The sequence below is a fragment of the Rhipicephalus sanguineus genome, chromosome 10 (assembly GCF_013339695.2).
Source record: "Rhipicephalus sanguineus isolate Rsan-2018 chromosome 10, BIME_Rsan_1.4, whole genome shotgun sequence".
Classification (NCBI taxonomy): domain Eukaryota; kingdom Metazoa; phylum Arthropoda; class Arachnida; order Ixodida; family Ixodidae; genus Rhipicephalus; species Rhipicephalus sanguineus.
Window position 1 is genome coordinate 124,294,684 of NC_051185.1, and position 22,905 is coordinate 124,317,588.

General features: G+C 43.6%; 1 long non-coding RNA gene across 1 annotated transcript; it reads right to left on the bottom strand.

Annotated features, from left to right (window-relative positions):
* Positions 1–1,216: 1,216 nt before the first annotated feature.
* LOC119372424 (uncharacterized) lies at positions 1,217–22,905 on the bottom strand. The gene is made up of 7 exons (XR_007417769.1): positions 22,890–22,905; positions 19,540–19,554; positions 17,479–17,499; positions 10,894–10,917; positions 8,380–8,400; positions 4,845–4,868; positions 1,217–1,338 (listed from the first exon to the last, which is right to left on the bottom strand). It is a non-coding gene; the product is annotated as an uncharacterized LOC119372424 (long non-coding RNA).

The following is a 22,905-nucleotide window of genomic DNA, read 5'->3' on the forward strand; positions in this document are numbered from 1 at the left end:
TGAGGAAGCTCGTCGGCTAGTTCGCTTGATCGTTCACTTTCAGAAACACCTTCCCGGAGGAGGCGTATTTGACAACTGTATGCTGCAGAACGCAGGAGAGAGAGGGGAGACACCCATGTCGTCTCCTCTGGCGTGCATTGGTGCAGCGCGGCAAGTCGGAGGAACACCTGCGTCGTTACTTATGGCCCTACCGGATTTGTCAACACCTCAACAATGTCAACAAGTAAGTAATCCCAGAGAGCACTACGGGATGCTCACTTACACACCGCAAACGGGCATCGCCGACGCGACCGGGATGTAGCCGTATATTACTCACGCTGACCACACTTCTCTGCCTTCACAGCTTCAGAAGAATCGTACCGATGCTTCGGGGTAGGGGAAGTAACCATAAGTACATTCAGTGCATTTCTGCGCATTGCGCGGCTACAGTGTGCTTGAACCTCCCACTCTCATTATCACTTCCCATAGGCTTCTTCTCTCGGCTCAGGTCGGGGGCTCCATTTTTTCCCCTCAAATGAACCATTTCTTCTCTACCTCTGACCAGTGGCTCAGTATGCTCGGCGCGCGCTTCCTAGTGGCATGGCTTTGCGATGCTCAAGTGAAACGGAAAATTTAGTTGTTTTGTTTTATTTCGCAACATATTTTGCAATACTGTTCATAAAAAATCATCCTCCTCGTTGTGGTCTTATTTTTGTGGCACGCGCTTTTAAGCAGTCACGTGGTATTTTCATGTCTCGCGAGCCTTGTAGTCAGCCAGCGAGAACAAAAAAGACACGCGCGAGTGATTCTTTGCCGGAAACATTCTATATATATATATATATATATATATATATATATATATTGTTGACTCGCGCCAATGGCTCTAATTGCACATCTGGAATGAGGACGATAAAGAACGAGTGTGGTCACTCGCTGTACAACGTAATGTCGACAAAAAATGCCGACGACTGCGAAGATAAACAGGTGCAGTATGTTACCACAAACATTCTCTGGTCTGCGGAGATCGGTTGCGGGACGCCCTTGTACCGGTTAAAGATGGTTGCAACATTACGCGGACACAAGCGCCGCAACTACTCCGACATACTTAAACAGGCGATTTCCTGTACAATGTGTAGCTTTGACTCTACGGTTGCCTGTACGCCACTGCGCCATTCTTGGTGTCATAATAAGTCGCTCTAATGGACCTCAATAAAATTCTTTCATCCATCCACCATCCATCATGCCGACATGCACTACAGTCGCGCCTATTGTCGCAAGAGCACTAGTGTACAACAATGGGTCGTTGTGCGCAAATCAAAGTCAGTGTTTACTTACGGTGGTAAACAGGCCTTGGTGGATCTACATATGTTAAGGGGGAAAAAAGAAAATGGTTAGAAAATGCTTTATTTCGGTTGCTAAGAAAATGTTAACAGTGTGTATGAAGGTGTCTGTACATGGCTTCGTAAGATTATCATATTGTCGTCGGTCACATCTGGTAACAAGGAATATTTTCCTGCAGCGCTACCGTCGGCCAGGACCAGTGTCCTGGCTTCTAGTTGGACGGATGCGTCATCACCATCGACAGACTCAAAAGTGTGACGCACGAACTCGCCGGTCATTGGGCACGGAACCGGTGATAGGAACACGGCTGAAATGCATCGTTCTTTTATCGCTCCGGTCTGTACAGCCCTCTCACTATACGCTAAAAGGAGCGACAATCGCTGCTTATTACTCTTTCCGTGACTCCAGAGCTCTCTCCAGCGGCATGTGACATTGCTGCCTGGTGATCCCGCTGACAAAATGAAGATTATGTTCCAGTTGCTCAAAGATCTGCATTCACGCACATTACAAAGGAAAAAACTTTTTATCAGATACACGGCCATCTGAAGATAATTCTAGGAGTGTATAACCGTTCCCCCAATTACTCATTCTCATATAATAATGAACTACATTGCACCATTAGCCTCGTCCGCACACATTTCCCATCGTCACCTCTGTTTTTGATGGACGATTTTAATTGCAAAATATTTCTTGGGGCTTTACGTCACCAGAACCATCTCCGTCCACGGTGGAGGCACAGGAATTTTTAACGCTCTTTATTCTCACTACCTCAGCTAATGACAGAGGCAACCAAAGTATCCCCTAGCATTGTGAATACGCTTGTTTTATTATTGACGATTAATACAGACTTCGTTTCTGATAATGCGTATTGTCCAGGAACTGGGGACCATGTTCCAATTAATTTTGCCTAAACACACCACATTCTAAAACTTCAAACATAACAAAAACTATACTCGACTACGACATAGGTAATTTTCAAGCCAATAATAGTGGCCTAGCAACATTTGTCGAAATTTCCGGAACCATCCACTACAGCGTCTCTTATAATGATGTCTTGGTTTTGGGACGTAAACTACCAATTATTATTATTATTATTATTATTATTATTATTATTATTATTATTATTATTATTATTATTATTATTATTATTATTATTATTATTATATTATTATTATTGTTGTTGTTGTCGTTGTTGTTGTTGTTGCTATGTACATTTCTCGACCATTTCTTAGAACCGTTACCGTTATGTTGAAACGAACTGCAATATGTTTTAAAACGTGCACCAACAGATAGACACACCTCATAGGGGATCACTGCCACTAGCCCACGGGCACCTTGGTGTAGTCCTAATCTTAAGCCTTTATCTAACATGACCATGTGACTGTATCTCTTAGCTAAGCTATCGCCTCAGGTGGGCCGCCTATCAAACAGCCTCTGATGATTGTGTACAAGCGCTTAAGTCTCCTAAATATAACTTCATGTCAACTACCTTGTCATCTCAGCTAATTTTGGCGTCTCATAAATAGAGCGCACGACTCATCCATTGCGCTTGAGAAGGAGGACGACGACAGCACAACCCGAAGGACTCTGGCACTACTTCCAAGCTATGTGCTGCTGCAAAAAACGAAGCGTTTGCTAGAACCTTTGCCTTGCGCCTAGCTTGCCATGTTGATTCTCGACACATGTATCCAGTATTTGTCGATGTTTTAGGTGTTGCTAAAGTAATCGATTGGTTACATAGCAGTTTATCTCCTGCAATTATGATTTTCAGATACTAAATTTTGAACAAAATATTTCAGCTTGCAGTTCTGTCACACCAAGTAAGGTTTTCCACCAATCATATCTATCTAGCCTTCCTGTGAAGTTGAAGTTTGGGTTCCATTACACACGTCCGGCCACAAAGCATCTGCGCTTGATTACCGCCCCATTTAATTTACTAGCACATGCTGCAAATTATTTTAGCGTGTAATATTTAAATCACTAGCTAGTTTTCTAGAAAACTGATTTTGCACGTCTGCACGACATGGGTTCCGCAACTCAAACTCATGCTAAACGAAGCTTCTCTCCTTCACTCATACATTGCACCGTGTTCTTGCTGCATGATCCTGCGCTGACTGCAACTTCTTGGACTTTCCAAAGGCATTCGACAAGGTGTGTCATCAGCTACAACTTCATAAGCTAAGTCGCCTTAACCTTGACCCAAATATTTTTAAGTAGACTGAATTTCTTTTTCTATTAACCAATTCGAATTTGCTAGTGCTAATGCTCAAAATACTTCCGTTACTAACGTACATTCCAGCGTTCCACAAGGGTCCGTCCTGGGACCCCTTCTATCCTTAATTTATAACAACGATCTTTCTTCTAATGCTTCCTCATCATTTTTTTTTCTTTTCGCTGACGATTGCGCAATTTTACATGCAATTGACACTTTTAGCGGTATTAGCACTCCCAATCCGGCATTGTGGCAGTGTCCAAGTGGCGCACTTTGATATAATGAAGTGCCAAAAAGTGTTGAAACACTAACAGTCCACCTCTTGAACAGCGTCCCATTACAACCTATCACATGTTGTAAGTATTTAGGTGTTCATATTCATGTAATTTAAACTGCACAGTGCAGTCTAAAAATTATCACTAACAGTGCTCACCGCGTGCTTGGATACTTACGTCACATGTTTTCCGCCGCTCCATCCTCAGTTAAAATAATATTTTACAAAACCGTAAAACGGCCAAGATTTGAACACGCAACGTCAGTGTGCGATCCTGTGCATGCAAAAGTAATCGCTGCCCTTGCTCGGAATACTCTCTCCCACTAGAGTCGCACTGCTAGCATAACAGCCTCGCCCTTCCATCCCTAACAACGCGTCGTCAAAAAAGTTTCTGAATTTCTTTCCCTAAAATATAATAACGTAGCGTTCTTCAAGACACAATTATTTGAGCACCGCAACATATGTCTCATCTCTTTGATCATATGGTAGGCATTCCACTTTGCAAAACTAAAACACTTTCCTCATCTTTTCTACCCCGTTAAGTGTAATAGTTAAGTGTAACCACCTCCCCACTGACACAGCATTGATCGTTGATAACCAAGGTTTTCGTGAGGTACTAACCGCCACTGTGTAAGTACTAGCCCATTAGAAATGTTTTCCTTCTTATAGTATAGAATAAGTACTATACTGCAAATACTTAGTATAAGTACTAGCCTTTTCGAATTTTGTTCATTGGTACTTCTTACTCAAAGGCCATTGCACAAGTACTAGCCGGTCGCAAATTTTCTCCTAGTTACTTTTTCTCACTGTCCTTGTTACATTTTTTTTTCGTATTCTTAGCCACTTTCCTTGAGGGTGAATAAACGAAATAAGTAAATAAAATAACGTTATGAACTCATGACAGCATAATGCAAGATTACTCAAAGGCACGGTTCTCGCTAACGCAGAACACTTCGCCTGTTGTCGGAAAGTCAGTGCGAACGGACTAGCGAAAATTATATAAAGTTGTTTCTTCACTTCACTATATAATGCACTTACGGTGGTACACTTGCTTGGGTGGATCTGTACAGCCAACAAATGAAAAAAAAAAACACACAACCGGTATTATATTTCAGCAAAACAAAAAAACGACAGCACAATTCGCTGATCGCAAAACATATGAAAATATCCTACGATCTTGATTAGTGTGCAAAATGCAAAACTTGGACAGAACTCTTTCCCTGAGCCACATTACACGTACAATTTATTTACTTTTCCTCCTCGAAACTTGGGCTCCATAAGTTGCATTAATTATGTTGAAGAGACAGGGCCTGCAAACACGGACACAACAGAGAAGACAGCACAAACACCGACTAACAACTGAAAAGGGCGCACAGCGACGGAGAAAAAAAGAGGTAGACATAAAAACTTATCTGCGCATTCACGGGTGAGATGTTAGTCGGCGTCTGTGGTATCTTGCCTACTCTCTTGTGTCCGTGTTTGCATGCTCTGTCTCTTTAACATGAATACCTACAAACTAGGTCAGCTCTCTTCCATTCTAAGCATGAACTATTGCTGGTTGATGCGCACAAAAATTTCCACATATAAACAAATGTAGGCATTTTTCTGTGTATGTCACCTTTTCCAGCTCTGTTTAATTAACCGTAAACAAACATGTGCTATCGTATCTATGACTGTGCTGCTGGCCCACCTCAGTGTCTTGTTTGGCAGCGCCTAACTAATCTAATCTAATCCAGGGTTCCAGTCGCATTAACGCAGCTTTTCCATTAACGCCTTTTCCATTAATGGTGGTGCAGTGGTCACGGTGCGCGGATGCTGATTCGAAAGACGCTTGTCCGGTTCCAGATGCGGCCGTCTCATTTCAATCAATGAATCAATCAATTAATCAATCAATCAATCAATCAAAGAACTTTATTTTTCACAAAAAACAAAAGCATATAGGGTAAAAAAAAGGGTGGCCGGGAAAAAAGATGTCGAATGACAGCTTGACAAAGCCCCAGCCACCCATCGGCGGTGAAGCGACAAGGTAACTAGGCCTCAGAAGAAAAAAGAAAACAAGAAAAAGAAGAGAAGAAAAACAGAAAAAAAAGAGAGCGACAAAGTAAATTGCATACTAACAGTTGCTCATTGTTACACATTGAAAGCGTAGTGCACTCACTACGGGCGTGTATGCGCTAGCTTTACAAGCTCACATATAGCTAAATTAGTTCAATATACTTGTGCAACTAACAATAAAAAAGAAGAAAAGGAAAAATGCAATGCAGAATACCAACCACTTCAAGTACATTAAAATCTCCTTTATGCGGATATGTGTGCGGAGATACAATGCACAGATGTATGCATCATAGGAATAATGAAAAATAGGAAAATACAATATGAGTTGTAAAACACATGAAAACACACGAAAACACGAATAATATAGCCGGCCAATAGTAAATGTTACGTGAACATTGCTCTTATTTCTTTTTTCTTTTGTGAGGAATGAACTATCCATTGTTAGTGATTCATAATAGTTTAATGTTGTTGGGACGACGGGTCCGTAGGCGTGCGCACGGGGCGCCCCCCACCCCCCTAGTCACCTGAGAAGAGGGCGTCTGCCCCATACATTGACTTATTAGGGAGGCCGCGATGAACCTCCGCACTACTTTGAAAGCTTTGAGTCTCGCGGGCAACTAGAGACAAGCAGTGTCGTTCCTTTTTTTTCTTCTTCTTTTTGTAACATCTCTTTTCTATCATCTCTTATTCCCCTTTACCCAGCACAGGGTAGCCAGCTGCTCTGTCCTTCGGTTTTTTTTCCTCCTCCTTCATGAAATCGCCTGCAAGCTGTTTGTAAAAACGGTCTGAGTAATACGTTTTTGTCAAGCCTACTTTACTGCAAATAACTGAAATGGTCACAACGACAAGATTTAACATGCCGGTGTCCTTGTGCTGCGCGCGTTTTCGTACCAGCTTTTCCTGCGGGACGTATCCGGTCGGCGACAACGCCAGCGACAGGAAAGTCTACGTCACGCGAGCGGAAAAGCCGTAGGGCCGAGCTTGCTCAAACTCTTTTTAATCACCGGAAGAAAGGCATGGCTTCTCTTAAGCCAAATGAAAGGTATGACTACGAGAGAATCAGGCAGAAGACAGCACTTGCCTATATACGCTCCTTAAATGGCGCTTTTAGAAGTCGTATTCTGCTTCGCGTCACATAAAATAAGTCTATTGACCGTATGTTTTTATGCAAAGCAAGCATGTGTTACGTGCATTATACAGCGGCGGATCAAGCACGCTTGTTGGTAGAAGCTGAATGGGGCTTTAAACGCAACTACGTAGCATTTTCTTCCTTTTTACTGCTGCACCGGAGAGAGATGACATGACCCACTGCCACATGACCCACTTCAATGGTCTGTAAGAAGGCCGGTTGTATATATATATATATATATATATATATATATATATATATATATATATATATATATATATATATATATATATATATATATATATATATATATATATATATATATCCTCCTCTGCGACGCAGGCGGTCGTCGCGCTATTGTAGACGAAACTCTTCATTGCGCGAACTTGTGCCCGGCAAATAAAAAGTCAAAGGAGAAGCAATACACGCTGCATTATGATATCGGCGATCACAGTCATAGGCCGTCGTTGATCTGCTCGTTCGATGAAATGCGTCCGTTTTTATAGATGCCTTATCGAAGCTTCCAGCGTTATCGCGGGTGCTCGCGTTTGCTCTAGAATAAACTGGGTTAGTCGTGTCCTGAGCGTAATGTTAACAGAACAGTCTGAAACAATCGCGAAGTTTCTAAACACTGCGGTGCTATCATCGCTCAGCCACCTTGGGAATGATAGGTGGTACATGGATTTGCCTAGTCTTCGTGCTCGCTCGCATTTGAATGCATTATTGCAATGCATGAAGCTGCCTCTGCGTCGCCTGAGCTTGCATATTTCCTATCGCAAATCAGTGCCCCGAATCCATGTACTCCTCATCATTCCCATGCTGGTTATACGTTGCAGCTCCCATAGACACAAGCGCCAGATTTGCCTCTAGTGTACTGTTATAAAAATCTATGGTGGTAACAGTTTTCATGGAGAAAGCCGATCTCATCAGACATATAGGAATAAGCGCTCGTGGCAATATACCATATTACGTACTATCGCGCTCAATATGAGCTACGTCACTCGAGCGCGTGGCCGTGTGCTCTGCAAGGCTGTACAATGACGCCGATATTTTCAAGTTATCGGGAGAGAGTTTGGCTGTCCCTGCGAGCGCGCATCCCCTCCACTCGTTTTCACTCTCGCCCTCGTTTTGCCCTGCGGTGATATCAGATTCGAAAACACTAACCTCGCGGGTGAAAGCAAGCAAGAAGGGTCGATGAGCGCTCGTTTGAGCAGCCGAACACTCTCCCGATAACTCGAAAATATGTCGTGATCGGCGTCACTGTACAACCTTGCAGAGCGCTCGGCGCGATAGTACATGCATGCAAGGGCACCACGGGAGTGATGATTTCCAACGAATGAAGGAGGACATTTGTCCGATAGATTTGTAGAATGGTGTTCTAATACTTACGGACATATACAGGGTAAGGAACTGTAAAGTGAAAAAAAACAACAGTAAGTACGCCACAAAGAAGGAGGCAAGCTAGTACGCTCCAATGGCTTCATTTGCTCTCTCTACTTTCATCTATATATATATATATATATATACAAGGGACCGGCAAGGTCGCACGGGAAGCGAAACAGGAAACGAGCCAACAGCAGATGAATGAGCTGCGATAACGTGGGCTATTTTGTTTTCGTTTTTTCATGTACTGTGTTAATAAATTTTAGTTGGAAGCCACCGCCGGTCCTCGTGGGTGCCTGGTCCTTGTGCCTACTCCGCGCAGTTCACGTAGCTAGAAAGAGAACGGGGAGGAGGGTAATGCAGAGCAGAGAGACAACACCCGTTCGTTGGCCCGGTTCTTCAATTCTGATCCATAACTAGTACCTTCTATTCTGAGTCCCGTCTTCCTCAGCTTCGTGCCAACAACCTAGAACCGTTGCCGCTCAACGTCATTGCTCATTACAGGAATCTATAACCGCGAAATGTGTTTACCGGCCGTACAAGCTTCGCAGTTTTGTGTGCGAAGTATGGAGAGACATCCTCGCTGTGCTGCACTATGATTTTGCAATTGACATGACACTCGTGATAGGTCTGGCTGTACACCGTCCGAGAAGTTCCCTTCGGCACTGTGGAGGCTACAGGGGCCCTTAGCCAATAGGAAGGGCGAAAATCCCTCACGATGAATTCATCCGTGTAGCGTCGTCTGCTCAGCGTCTCCCAGGCGTCTGCGCGCACGCATTGGTCGATTGAAGTGAGCAGAAAGCAGCGCCGGTACGGTGCAATGGAATGGGGCAGCGCGTCGTCTCCGCCGCAAACGAATGGGAGAATTCGAAAACATACTGAGCGCTAGCAGAAAAGGACGTAAGAGGGACGACACCACAGTGCCCTACTAGCGCATTGTGGTGTCGTCTCTCTTACGTCATTTTCTGCCAGCGCTGAGAATGTTTTCGAATTGAGTTTACCAGCACGCCCAAAAAATGGCAATGCTAGAATGGGAGAACCATGGTCACTCTTGCGACGACGCCATAAGAAGGCCGCCACGATCGACTGAGGTGCCTCGCGAGCGAGGTTTGAATAACCAGCGCGAAATTTTCGATATTTGTTGAGTAAAACAGTTACATAACAGAATTTAAAAAAAGAATTATTTGAAAAAGCTAAACACTACGAAACATTTGCATGCATTATTGCAATGAAGGAAGCTGCTTCTGAGTCGCCTGAGCTTGTACGTATTCTATCGCAGGTCAGTGACCCGAATCGTCTTCATGCTTGCTGTTTTCATTGCAGAAGGCATGAAAAAAAAGCACTTTTCCGTTCATGCCATGCTTATGTACGCCTATCAGGTTATCGCATTATTTAAATTTATGCGCCGAAACACGCGAGGAGGGCCTGAAGGATTACATTAACAGCGTCAGGTGAGTTTCATGATCGCCCCTCACCTGCATCAGCCGGATGAGCGGTCGCCAGCTTTTGCTAAAGCTTAATGACAAATGCTTCTACATTCACGTGGGCATTGTACTCCTAGAAGGGTCGCCAAGGTGAAGCAAAATGTTCCGGCGATGTGTATGGGAGGTGTTGACTGTGTGCGATCACAAGCCCGGAGTTCTCACCGTTGTACGCAAAAATGCAACGCATCAGGCTTTCGCAGACACCAAGTGTGCCATGCACATGCAAAAACTCCCTAACACTGCATCAAAAGCAGCAAAGAGCAATCGACCAGTATCCCACGAGCGTGCACGAAAAGCGCGGCAACTGCCACTACCAATCTCAGAGGCTTTGTATTTCCGTTCAACAAAAGTTACTTCAGAGCGTAGCAACAGAGGACGACGTAGCAGACCGCTGTGCTCTGGCTCCGCAAGCTGTCCACGCAAAACGTAAGGCAGATATCGAGTATCATTTAACCATAACAACGTCCAACTTTGGGAAAACTTGCTCTTTGTAACTGAAGAACGATATCAGCTTCAACATACGGCGGCAAAACACAAATAGTGCGACCGCAACAATCACCGCTTAGGCTAATTCTTTCTACATAATTCAAGCCCGAGTTTCTTGCGACTGTTACGAAAGCCATAAAATACAAGGGCACTGTCAAACCATTCGCTATCTGGGCTAGTAGGTTCGGCATGACACAAGAGAAACAGCACGGCTTCCTCAGGCAAACACAAAAACCGATCAATAAGAAAAAGGCAATCGTTGTATGAGCTAATTGGTTCGGGGACAGAAATCACAGAAAAGAAAAAAGCAAACGCTGTCTGGGCTAGTAGTTGCAACGTTCTGCATATTTCAAGGCTTTTTGAGACGGGGACGGAAAATACAGGATTGGAAAAGCTTTCGATGGTTTTCTACCTCATTTAAAAAGGTCGCGCAGCTTCCCTTGCATGATACAAGGAGGACTTTCTTGCAGCACGTCCGAAATAGTGCTAGCACTTATCGCTAAGCCCCACCCCCATGTGGGCAACCGAAAACTCTGCAATGCGTACATACCGTTTCGGTAAACTGGCACCTTATCTGCGAAAAAAAAAACAGGAAAGATGAAAAAATAATTAGGCTTGAAAGCGCAAGAATTATTTAAGCTAGAGAGGCGAGAACAGACGACGCGAGCGCGAATCAGGTGTTAAATAGTAAAGAGCCAAGACACCAGATGGAGCTCAAAGAAATAGTTATGGGAATACGAAGCACTGAACAGTTCACAATCTCTCATGCATTCGCCTAAGACGACTCGAAGGTGAAATCCATCTCCTCGTTCGTCTTCTTTTTTCTTGTCAGACTATAGTATTGATCCTCCCGCGGCGACGTCACATGTACTTCATCAGATGACTGCACAAGGTGGCATCATTGTTGATGCCATGTACCATTCAGGTCTTGTGAATCTTGGTAAGCCAATGAACACACATTAATTCATTTGAATGAAGCTTGAAGGGAATGAGTATTTCTTAGTCAAACTACGAACAATAGTACCTTTCAGTCAATCATTCAGAGCTTTCCTAAATGCCTTTATTACTTTCAACACTTGCGGCACTTCTTCTGAAGTGGTGTTATAACGTGAGAAACCGGATCAAGCTGCGGTGTAATTCACCTAGCTGTCACAGTGCCACAGGGGCTGTGAGGGGTAAAGGTGTGCCAAACGATTTAATTTTTATCACTATGTAGATTTCATTATATTTCAGTGGACTGTGAGGTGTAAAGGCGTGCCGAACTATTTAATTTTTATCACTATGTAGATTTCATCATATTTCAGTGGACTGCACATAGTAAGCACAATAGTGTACTTTCTTGGGGCGAAGCGTACGAAATTGGTGCGAATTGCATGACCATTCGAGTAGGCAGTGGATCCCTTTAAGGACGGTAGTCTGCGCATGCGCAGCACCGGCCACGAGGAGCATGCCATGTTTTTCTGTAGGACACAGCGCGACGATAGGTTACGAAAGGCGCCGTATGCAGTAACTCTACGAAAGGAGTAAGTCGCGTGGCACCTCGCAGCTCGCAAATTACTCTCAGCAAAAACGTGGAAATGCAGGCCTCCGCGATTGTTTACCGGAGCGCGGAGGACGATCGCGGAGGCCACGGGCCACCAGTTTCGATACCCGCGACACCCACTGCAGGTGCTGTTCCAAAGATCCATTGCGTTTGCATCAGCTTACGCTGTGCACCACAATATGTTTAACAGAAGCAATGCAATTTCCGCGCGGCGTATTTATCTAATCAAATTGCGTGCTTCTCGCTTTTATAATTAAAATCAACAGAGAGTACAGAGAGCAGCTTTTGCACACTGCCTAATTTTAAGTTTCCTTTGATCCGTGAAGCTGCGGTGTAAATCACCTAGCTCTCACTGCCAGTGGGGCTGTGAGGGGTGAAAAAGACGGGGGGTGTATCAACTTGCAAGAATTTCTACAAGACCACGCTGCACGTTTGTAACTATAACCGCCACTCCAGTGTGGCTTACATGAATACTTCATTATCACATTCATACCTGGAATTACGCAGCAAGATAGCCATTCTTTGTTTATTGCATAAACAGTGCGCACGTAACCACCTTGCCACTATCGAAACCACATCGCGTATGTCGCAGAGTTCATACTCAACATAGTTTAGCTCGTCTTTTCGGCCACACCCAACCCTTTAACGGATGTGCGCTAACACGTTCAATCATCTAACAGAGTGGCCTCCTTGATGATGCCGTCTGTATTCATGACCACGCGGTGTTTAGAAATGAAATAGCAACCATCTATGGTTGTTGTTGATGATACCTTGGAATCATGTTTACACATTATATAACGATACGTAGCACCACTCACATATGTATAAAGCATACATATTAAAGCATAAGTATAAAATGCGAAGCATTTCTTAGCGAACACGACGTACTTTGAGCGTGTTTATCTATCTATCTATCTATCTATCTATCTATCTATCTATCTATCTATCTATCTATCTATCTATCTATCTATCTATCTATCTATCTATCTATCTATCTATCTATCTATCTATCTATCTATCTATCTATCTATCTATCTGTCTATCTATCTATCTATCTATCTATCTATCTATGACTGTCTAGGAGTGACATAAATAACGTAAAATCCTGTCGCGTACGTCGTCAAACACTTTCCTCCAGACACGTCTGGCCCATACCCGTTTACCACGGGCCGCGGTGTGCGGGTATGCGCCACAGGTGATTGACAGTTTATATCTACCCAGGAACGGCGAGAACAAACACTGGTAATTTAAATGCGAGAGCATTCAGAAAAATTGAAACCAGCAGCAATGACCCTACGAATGCAAAGAAAAAAATTAGGATCCCAGCAGGAATCGGACCCTAGCATTCTGCGTGGCAGTCAGGTATTCTACCACAGAGCCGCGCCAGGTCTAGAAACTGCTTTGGAAAAATGTCGCTCCAATGTCGGTGCCATGTCAGTTGTGGTTGTAGTGCTAGCTGTCTAATTTTATAACAAAGCAGTAAACATGACATATATACTTCTACAATACATGCGTGATATCAGGTTAACGTTAGTTGTGGTTCCAGTGTTGGCTCAGTTTTTATAGCAGTCCAATAAACATTACATTTGCATTCCTATGATTCATCAAGCTATATTCAAGCGTTGCTCGACCCCGGAGGAATACGCTAACAAAAGTTACATATGACAGTCACATCATCGCACCGTAGCACGCACTTCGTTTCGATAACACGGTCGTCTGTGCTCCAACGCCAGTGCTGATACTGCGTCAAACCACAAGTTACCATTTACACTTCAGTGTAGTCGGCGTGCCTGGTAAGCCCACGATGTGCGCACAACTACCAGACTTGAGAGAGATTTGAGATTTGATTTATTTTCTGTGCATGATATAACAGAAAAAACGAAGCAAAAGCAAAAGGCTACATAGCCTGACGGAGGCTTTTGCTCTGAAATACAGTCTGGCAAAAATTAAAAATAACATGTCATACAAAACTTAGACGCAATTAGAGAACATCATTTTATAGAAATACAATTAGGAAATTCTGAAGTGACATATAAACATCACAAATATCAAAAAGGAACAGGACAGTAAATAGTAATGAAATACCTAAAAAAAACATTACCGCAATATATACAATTGGTGAGGTAAGGAAAGCATCTGGAGCCACATACACTCCTAAGCAGCTTGAACAGACAATAAACAAAAAAAGAAGACAGAGTGAAACTGTACTCTAAGCAATTGGGACACAAAGTAATAAACAATCCAAACATCTGTATTAAGCGTATTCACTGCAATTATAAAGGAGAAGTTCCTGAAACTTATTTTTAGAAGATTTCTTACTTAGGCCAACTAAGTCATCCAGTTCGTTGAGGAGACTCGGTAGTCAATAGTCAGTATGCTTTTGACAGTAGGTTGTTGTGGTTTTTGGTGCTATGCTATGTGTACGGAAATAGTACTCAGCACATCGAGAAGAATCTTACATGGGGTATAGTTTATTATTTTGGATAGAGAAGAATAACTTATAATAATATATTTGATTTGCTTGTAAAAAAGGATATTTAGAGAATAGCGGGCGTGTGCTAAGACCTTGTGGCTGAATGTAATATCCCTCGAATAGTCGTAGTACCTTCTTTTGTAGTGTAAGTAATGTCTTATAGTTTTGTGCTGTCGTTATTCCCCAACACAAGACACAATAACTTTGCCTGGAATATAAAAGCGTATAATATAACGCTTTCTTTAGCCAAAGTGGTAATAATGGACGTAGTTTGTACATACATCCAACGTTTCTACTTAGATCTGCTGCTAATTTATTTATATGTTCATTCCAGGAAAGGTCTTCCTGGAACTCCACACCCAAGAATTTCTGTACCTTGACTTGTACTAAAGTCTGACCCTCAAAGGAGACACTTAGACTTACATTTCGTGGCTTATTGATGGGCGCAAACAACATATATTTAGTTTTACTCGCGTTTAGCCGCAACTTGTTTACCTTAAGCCAGCAAGACAACTTATTTAGATATGTGTTTACAGTCCTTTCAAGTTCAGAGATCGAGGAACCAGCAAACAAATATTGGTGTCATCAGCTTACATGATTAATTTAGGACAATCCGGAATGCCACACAAGTCATTTACATAAACTATAAACAATAGAGGACCGATTCTTGTGGGACACCTTTGTTGACCCTCGCACGGGGAGATGTCTCTTGATTAATAGCAACATACTGACGGCGATCTGTTAAGTAATTTTGAATTAAGCTATTAGCAACACCACGGACCCCGTATTTATTAGGTTTTTCTAAAAGAACACTATGGTGCACGGCGTCCAATGCTTTGCGGAAATCAACAAAAAGTCCAAGCGTATATAGCTTTTTCTCAAAATTGGTTAGTATCTCATTCTTTATATTAAGTAATGCAAGCTCCATGGATTTACATTTTTGAAAACCAAATTGGGCGTCACTTATTACATTGTACTTCGCAAAAAAATTTTGTAATTTAATATTAATAGCACTTTCAAAACTTTTGACAGAATCTGTAGTACCGATATAGGTCGGTAGTTTGCAATCTCTTGGTCATTACCAACCTTGAAAAGCTGGCACACGCGAGCTATATTTAATTAATCAGGAAAGACGCCGGTAACAAAAGTTAAATTAATAATATGTGACAACGGAGGTGGTATAACATACGCTACAAAAACATGCAGATGCACCTCGTAACGCTTGGCTCAAAGCCAAAAAATGCAGCATAGAACTAATTCCTGCCTGCTTCGCATGAAACCGATTCTCACAAGGCGTGGGATCTGCTGAATTTTTTTTATTATAATGTTGCAACCGATGTTATAGCATATCTCTTACATATTGCCACTGTATAATACCTGGGTTTTTTTTAACACGAAAGTGTTTTATGCCGGGGTCCACCAAGACTTCAATGACGTATTTCCGTCACGGAAATGACGTCGAAAAAAGTTACACGATCAGATGGCAAAGAAAAAAAGTTCCGTCAACGGGCGTCGAACCCACGACCGCTCGGTCCGCAACAACAGATGCCGGACCCGCTATCCACTGAGCCAAGGTCACAGACACTAAAGGCTTTACAAACGCTCTTTTCTACCACTCTCCCGGCCGGTGGTGTGGTGTTGCCCTCTGGCAGCGGTAAAGTAAAGTAACTCCTCATTACTGTGGCCTCCGTCATTTGTACCTGCAACGCGTTACACGTCCGTCTCATTCGGCGCGTTTTCAATAGAAGTTTAATTTTGTAAATGCTTTAACACACCGCGAGGCGGCGGCCTTAGTCCAAGCGTCGTAAAAGCGTCGGCATCGCTCATAGCATCAAGGTAATCTAAACCAAAAATAGCTCTGCGGCGCGCGCCTGTCTCACCTTGCTGTAACACCGCGTTCCCCGCTCACGCGCTCGCCCCGAGAAAAATCTCGGCCGGGCTACCGGGGCGGCACGACGCGCTTTACGTTTCCCTCTCATCCGGCCGTGGTATTCAATCACATTTTAACATGCCGCGGGATGACTGCCAAGTTCTGCGTCCAATATGCGACGCTCTTCTGGCTATCACACCTGGTTCTCTGATTACGCTTTCACCGTTAACTACTAGAGCTACGACAAGGGTTTGTTTAATCATTTAACATGGACGTTAGTCGTCGGGATGGAGATGTGCCACCAGGCATTAAAGTGGGCAAATCCACGTTAAACGGTGCTATAGCTACCAGACACCAATATACATTGTGCAAACTCTCTTATATCAATGTACAGTAAACATTCAGTTAGTTCTGTAAGGGCACGCTTTACTTTCGTGTTATTTCGATTCCTATGACGGAGGGATCAACCATCTTTTTTTTTTCATTTCTTTGTCTTTGCGGTCAAAATGCGGTTGCGGCCATATATGACCGAATTAACGAGCGTTTGATGTCATTAAACAATTCATACGCTGGCCGGGACCAGGAAACACGTTCTAATTATCCAGTTTTTGCGAACTGACGTGTGCCGAATTAACGAGCTTTTACTGTATTGCTACGGTGGTATATTTCGCGTATTCAACTGAGACATGCACCGTGTTTAGGGCTCTACCTCAGGGCCAAATAAACTCATTACATGCTTCACTGTTACTTATGAACGCGCAGCCGGTGGTCGGCCACTCTTCAGAAGCGTGCATTTAGGTCTCCAAACTGAATCGAATTCACTTGAACTACACGGCCCCGAAAGATGCCTATCATGCAACAGAGTGCACAAAAAGCAAGACGTTGTATACTTGCAATGACTACTTGTCCATGCGTACGCAAATGTTTAAAAAGTACCTAGATAATTCGCGTAGTCACCTTCCATAAAACGACTTCAGTCAATCATACTATATCGGAATAACTTTAGCAGAACGACCTGTCGGACAAGGTGGCTATCCATGAACACTAATAGAGCACAGCGCAGAAAACGACGAACGACGAAAAAGCCCTTTTTTCTGTCTTCGTCGTTTATGCCCTAAACTATTTTAGTGTTTATCAGAATGATCAGTAAAGAATCCTATGAATGAATATGCGACATTACGTTTGCATCAATTAGTTGAACGCATGCATCAGACTGCACATAGCTGCATCTTGGTGATGGTATACTTACGTATTCGGTCCCGGTACACGGCTGCAAAGAATTTCGTTCGTGTTAATCCAGTGCAATAACATCACAGCGATCACAGTGCATGTGTAACTTCTATGAACTTCACCAAACGCACGATTCTCGGCGCTGAGATTTACAGCGAACTTTTCTTACATTCTCTTGTGCCTGCGTTGGCAACCGCTGTTCACGAGAATAAAGCGATAAAAAACTACATAAATTTCCATAGCGAGGCGGGGTTCTTTAGCTGCCGTTGTTTGAACCCGGGCCCTCACGGTCCGAAGGCAAGTGTTATAACCACTGCGCTATACACCCACGCTTACAAAACGTGAATTTATGGGAAGCGTATGAGTGCTCTGTGCCGACTATTGTAACACAATTGAAAAGCAGAACGCTCGCTAATTGGGTTTCATTTTGAATATTTTCTCAAGAATAAGATAAAGCCATAATCCTAGTGGTTCTTTCGGTACAAAATACCGGGACAGCAATCACCACTTTCTTAAGAGACTTACATTAATTGTAATAAACCAAGGTAAGGCACCTTTGGTAAAACGCTATTGCATAGCCGGCACGTCAGGCGATTTTACCGACGAGGCGTAAGCGCGCGCATTTACATCACGTGATCTAGGTAGCCAATCGCATTTATTCGCGCATGGCTGTCCGACGGTTTTCGCGGCATGCAAGTGGCTGAATTATTTTAAAGTAAACCTTTGCCGTTAAATTATGTTCGCACGTCACCGCGGCGATCATGTTTTGAGCCTGTTTCGACCAGACTTCAAGCGCACATAAAAAAGACTAACCATAAAGCAACATTTCTTCGGTTCTTTAATACGGAAGCAGCACTTTCTGTTTACTCTATATGCGTTATTGCAGTCATATATTGAGGTGACTTAGACCTACTATTGGTCAAGTTAAATGGCGCATCCTTCTACATCTGAAGTGCAAATATATGGTTATCGTCTAGCCGCTCAGGATCACCCCTCAATAACTGCACTGCGCAAGTTAGTGCGTAGCGCCGCTCTTCTGATGATCTCTTTAGAAGTGACGCCATGCGTGCATGAAACTGCATTCTGCCGAATGTGTCGCCATGGTCATCCCTCCATTGAGGATATGCGGCTGCGCACCGAGAGCCAGCGTACTCGGGAAGCCGTTTGAAAAAGTCAATAGGAAAGACACGTGCGTGGAGCCATGTTTTAAGCTTGAGCCATCATTGTTATATCATTAGTTATATAATCAGTTATTTATAACACATCTGCATCACATGTTTTATACTAAAAATATTGCTGCCTCGGACATGTACTTCCTAATTACGTGTTGTTTTTCATGCCATTTAAACTGTTTATTGATGCGTTTATTAATTTTCACTGTTCACTCAAGCTCCCGCGACGCTGCCTATATGCCTATTACTTGCACATTTCTTTATTCATTTATTATTCTTAATGGTGAAAAGCAGCCATTGTTCACGGTATGTAAGCTGCTGTAACCTATTCATTTTCATCTGTAGCTTGTGAAGGAGGTCCCACTGAAGTTTCTCACTTCGGGGCCTCCTCCTGCACACTAACATCCTGTAATCTTTTCAATCATCACGGTAAACTGATTGTGATATACATCCAGACTAAGCTCACTAACGTTGTTTTCGAGGGTGTATCACGAGGGTGTCCTCACTCCCCTAATTTTTTAATGTGTTAGCTGAGTATGGACGTTAACGCCCTATACTCAGCTTCATGCTTCACATAAGCTGCACCCCGCTTCGCAGAAATCCTGTATCCGGCCCTGATGATAAGTGGTCTGCGAGAAGACCATTCTGTCGTACCGCACAAAAGACCTACCTAGTCAGCATGCGTGGTTTGAAACTTTTTATTCAGTCAGCGTACATTTCTTTTTAAGAATATGCAAGAGCTTGCGTTCAGCTCCTGCAAAACTGCTCGTTTATGCACACCGCTTCCTTTCCAGCTGCATTTAACAGTGAATGCCCGTCCTTTCTTGCAATATCTTAATTACACAAATGCCAACCTACACTAGCCCGAAATAAGCGCAGAAAGTAGGTAAAGAAAGACATGAACTTACGGACTTCCACTGGCACTGCGTAAAGCAAAAAGAAAAAAAAATCGGGCGTAAGTTCAGGAAGTGCATGCAGAGAGGTGATTGAGGTGGATCAAGAAAATGCTGTGGCTACGTTGATGCGATCGCTTCAACTTTTGTACAGAAAATTCGGATAGATCAGTGGTACGTTGATGCTTCAACTTTTGTACAGAAAATTCGGATAGATCAGTGGTACCTGCGAATGCTACGTTGGGATTCTATGCTATCAGATTAGCTTGATTTTTTTCAGCAGTAAATTGTTGAAGGGGAAAAAGAACCACTTTCACAAATTAAACTTGAGTACGCATTGCTGCAGTGGTCTTTACACTGACCCACAACTCCACACATGACAGTGTCGATTCATGCTGTTATGTGGGTTAATTGTGCTATTTCACACGGGCTCTACAACTCGCGCAAGACAGCCTAATAAAGTTGCGTTTAGAACAGCGTGACATGTGTACTTAAATAGATTGCATAAAAGTCATTCAGATCGTACTGTCGAGTGACTGAGTGCATGAGTTCCTTGCTGTGATCTCACCGCTGTAAACTGTAAGTATATCTAAAAGCCTTTTCGTTACTTCTGACTGTCTGCTGCAAACTAATGAGTAAGCAAAAAAAAATTAAAAGCGGTTTCCATAACGGGAAAATGGGGGCAAGCGACCCTTGGCCTGTGCGTACCTGACCACCTATTTCTCTCTCTTTCTTTCTTTTTCTTTCTTTCTCTTTGCGCAATGCTCCCTCCTACTTTTCCCTCCCTCCATGCCGGGAATCGGACTTTCACCCATGGGCTTAGCAGCGTAACGCTTCTGTAGCTACAGGCAACAACGACGGTCATGCGTGAAACAATGAAATGCTACAATGAAAGGCAAAAGCGAAATGTGGCAATGTGAACTGACTAGTGAGCTCGATGAAATATCAGATTTCCATATCAGAAACGGCTGATCACCGAGAAGCCCCTATCGAGAGAGCATCAATTATTCGAAAACTGCGCACACATACTTGAACTGATACAGTGCTTCACGGGAAAAAAGAAACCAGACATTTTGCCGCAACGCCAGCAGCAAGCTACGTGGGCACGTCTTTGCAATGTCAGCCATTGACTGCGCACACCGGATCCTGGCTTCTCGCATGCAATCTTTGTTTGGTTTCGTCTGTTCGGAGGGCCAGTTTATGTGCATCTCGTGTACATTCTATTCTAACTGTTAACATATATAATTTACCTAACGCCTACAGCCACTTTGTTAGAAAGTCGTGCCCTCAGCGATGGTGTGTGCGATCGCAAGCCCGGAGTTCTAACCATTGTGCAAAAAAACAATACTATGCATCAGGCTTCAGCAGACATAGAGTGTGCCACGCACACGCAAAAATTTGCTAACGCTGCATGAAAAGCAGCAGAGCAATCGACCAGTATCCCACGAACATGCACGAAAAGCGCAGCAACTGCAACTACCAATCTCAGAGCGTTTGTGTTTCCGCTTAACCAAAGTAACTTAGCAATGCAGCAACAGAGGGCGACGCAGCAGACCGGTGTGCTCTAGATCCGCAAGCTACCCACGCAAAAAGAGCCACGGTTCCGGCTCCAGACGACACACAGCTACATTCCAGTCTACATTATCGGCGAAAAGAGAGAGAACATGGCTGCACCCATCGAAGCTGGTGGCCTCTGCTTCGAATTTGTGAAGTCGACGTCGTGCGCTGTCTGGCCCGTAGATACCCAACTGACGTTTGTATTTCCTTAACATTTATGTCCGAACGCTTCGACAACAATGTATTAATGACTATATTGAGCTGTTTCCAAGAGTCATTATCAAATTCTCGGCGCGTCAGGCTTAGCAGGTGTGGCTAAATAAACTGCTGATGTCGCTAATAACAACGAAACGTACCTGATGCTTTGTCCTCAGCGTGAGGTGGCACAAAGCGATGCCCGATTTCACCCATCGTTTGTCGCTGTCAGTGCAGTGCGCGAGTATCAAGTTCGGATCACAGCGGGAGTTCGGATCACAGCGGGAGGTCGCGTCTGCATGGGCGCTGCCATATATATTGATTGGTAAAGTTACCGGCTTTACAGATCCGAAGCGACACTGCTCGGCGTGCAACGTAAATTGGAAGAAGAATAAAGATATCGCTTATCGACGAAACGTAACACGTGCCAAACAAACGCAAATACCTCAACCCCGCCGATTATCAAATGATTATGTATGGAACTATGTTGCGCTGCACGAGTGTGTGTCTTGCTTCCAACCCGTGGCTTTGGTAGCGCTGAACGGCAGTTGTGAGATGGAGTAGAGACATATGGTCGTGTTGTTGTGGCGGTTAAGAATGCTGCAGCAAGACGGAACACTTTCTTTGGGCGAACTTGTGCCCGGAAAATCAAAACTCAAAATACGAGCGATACACGCTGATAGCAGCGAGAAGTAATCTGACCATCGCTGGAACGCGTCGTCTTTTATACATCAGTCATCGAACCCCCCAGCGTTATCCCTGGTGCTCGCTCGACCTCTCAAATAAACTTGACTGTTCGCGTCCTGCGTGTAATCTTAGCACAATGATTTCAAACAATCACGAAGCTTCTCAAACTTTGCGGCGCGGTCTGCGTCGAGCGTTGCAAGCAGTCTTTGTGGGAGAAACCCGAATACATCAAAACAAAGCAATAAACACGCGGGGCAACGTGATAGTCATTTTACTATTCACAAGCAGTGGCACCATCGATACGTCTTACTAAACGTAAGGCAGATATCCGCTGCCATTTTACCATAAGAACGTCAAACTTTGGGAAAACTTGCTCTTTGTAACTGAAGAACGAACTCAGCTTCAACACACGGCGGCAGAACCGAAAGAGTGTGACCACGACAATCGCCCCCTGGGCTAATTCTTTCTACATAATTAAAACCCGAGTTTCTTGCGACTGTTACGAAAGCCATAAAATACAAGGGCACTTTCAAACCATTCGTCGTCTGCGCCAGTAGGTTCAACATAACACAAGAGAAATAGCGCGGCTTCCCCAGGCAGACAGATGAACCTAACAATACGAAAAAGGCAATCGTTGTATGAGCTAATTGGTTCGGGGACAGAAATCACAGAAAAGAAAAAAAGCAAACGCTGTCTGGGCTAGTAGTTGCAACGTTCTGCATATTTCAAGACTTTTTGAGACGGGGACATAAAATGCAGGATTGGAAAAGCTTTCATTGGATTTCTACCTCATTTAAAAAGGTCGCGCAGCTTCCCTTGCATGATACAAGGAGGACTTTCTTGCAGCACGTCCGAAATAGTGCTGGCACTTATCGCTAAGCTCCACCCCCATGTGGGCAACGAAAAACTCTGCATTGCATACATACCCTTTTGGTAAACTGG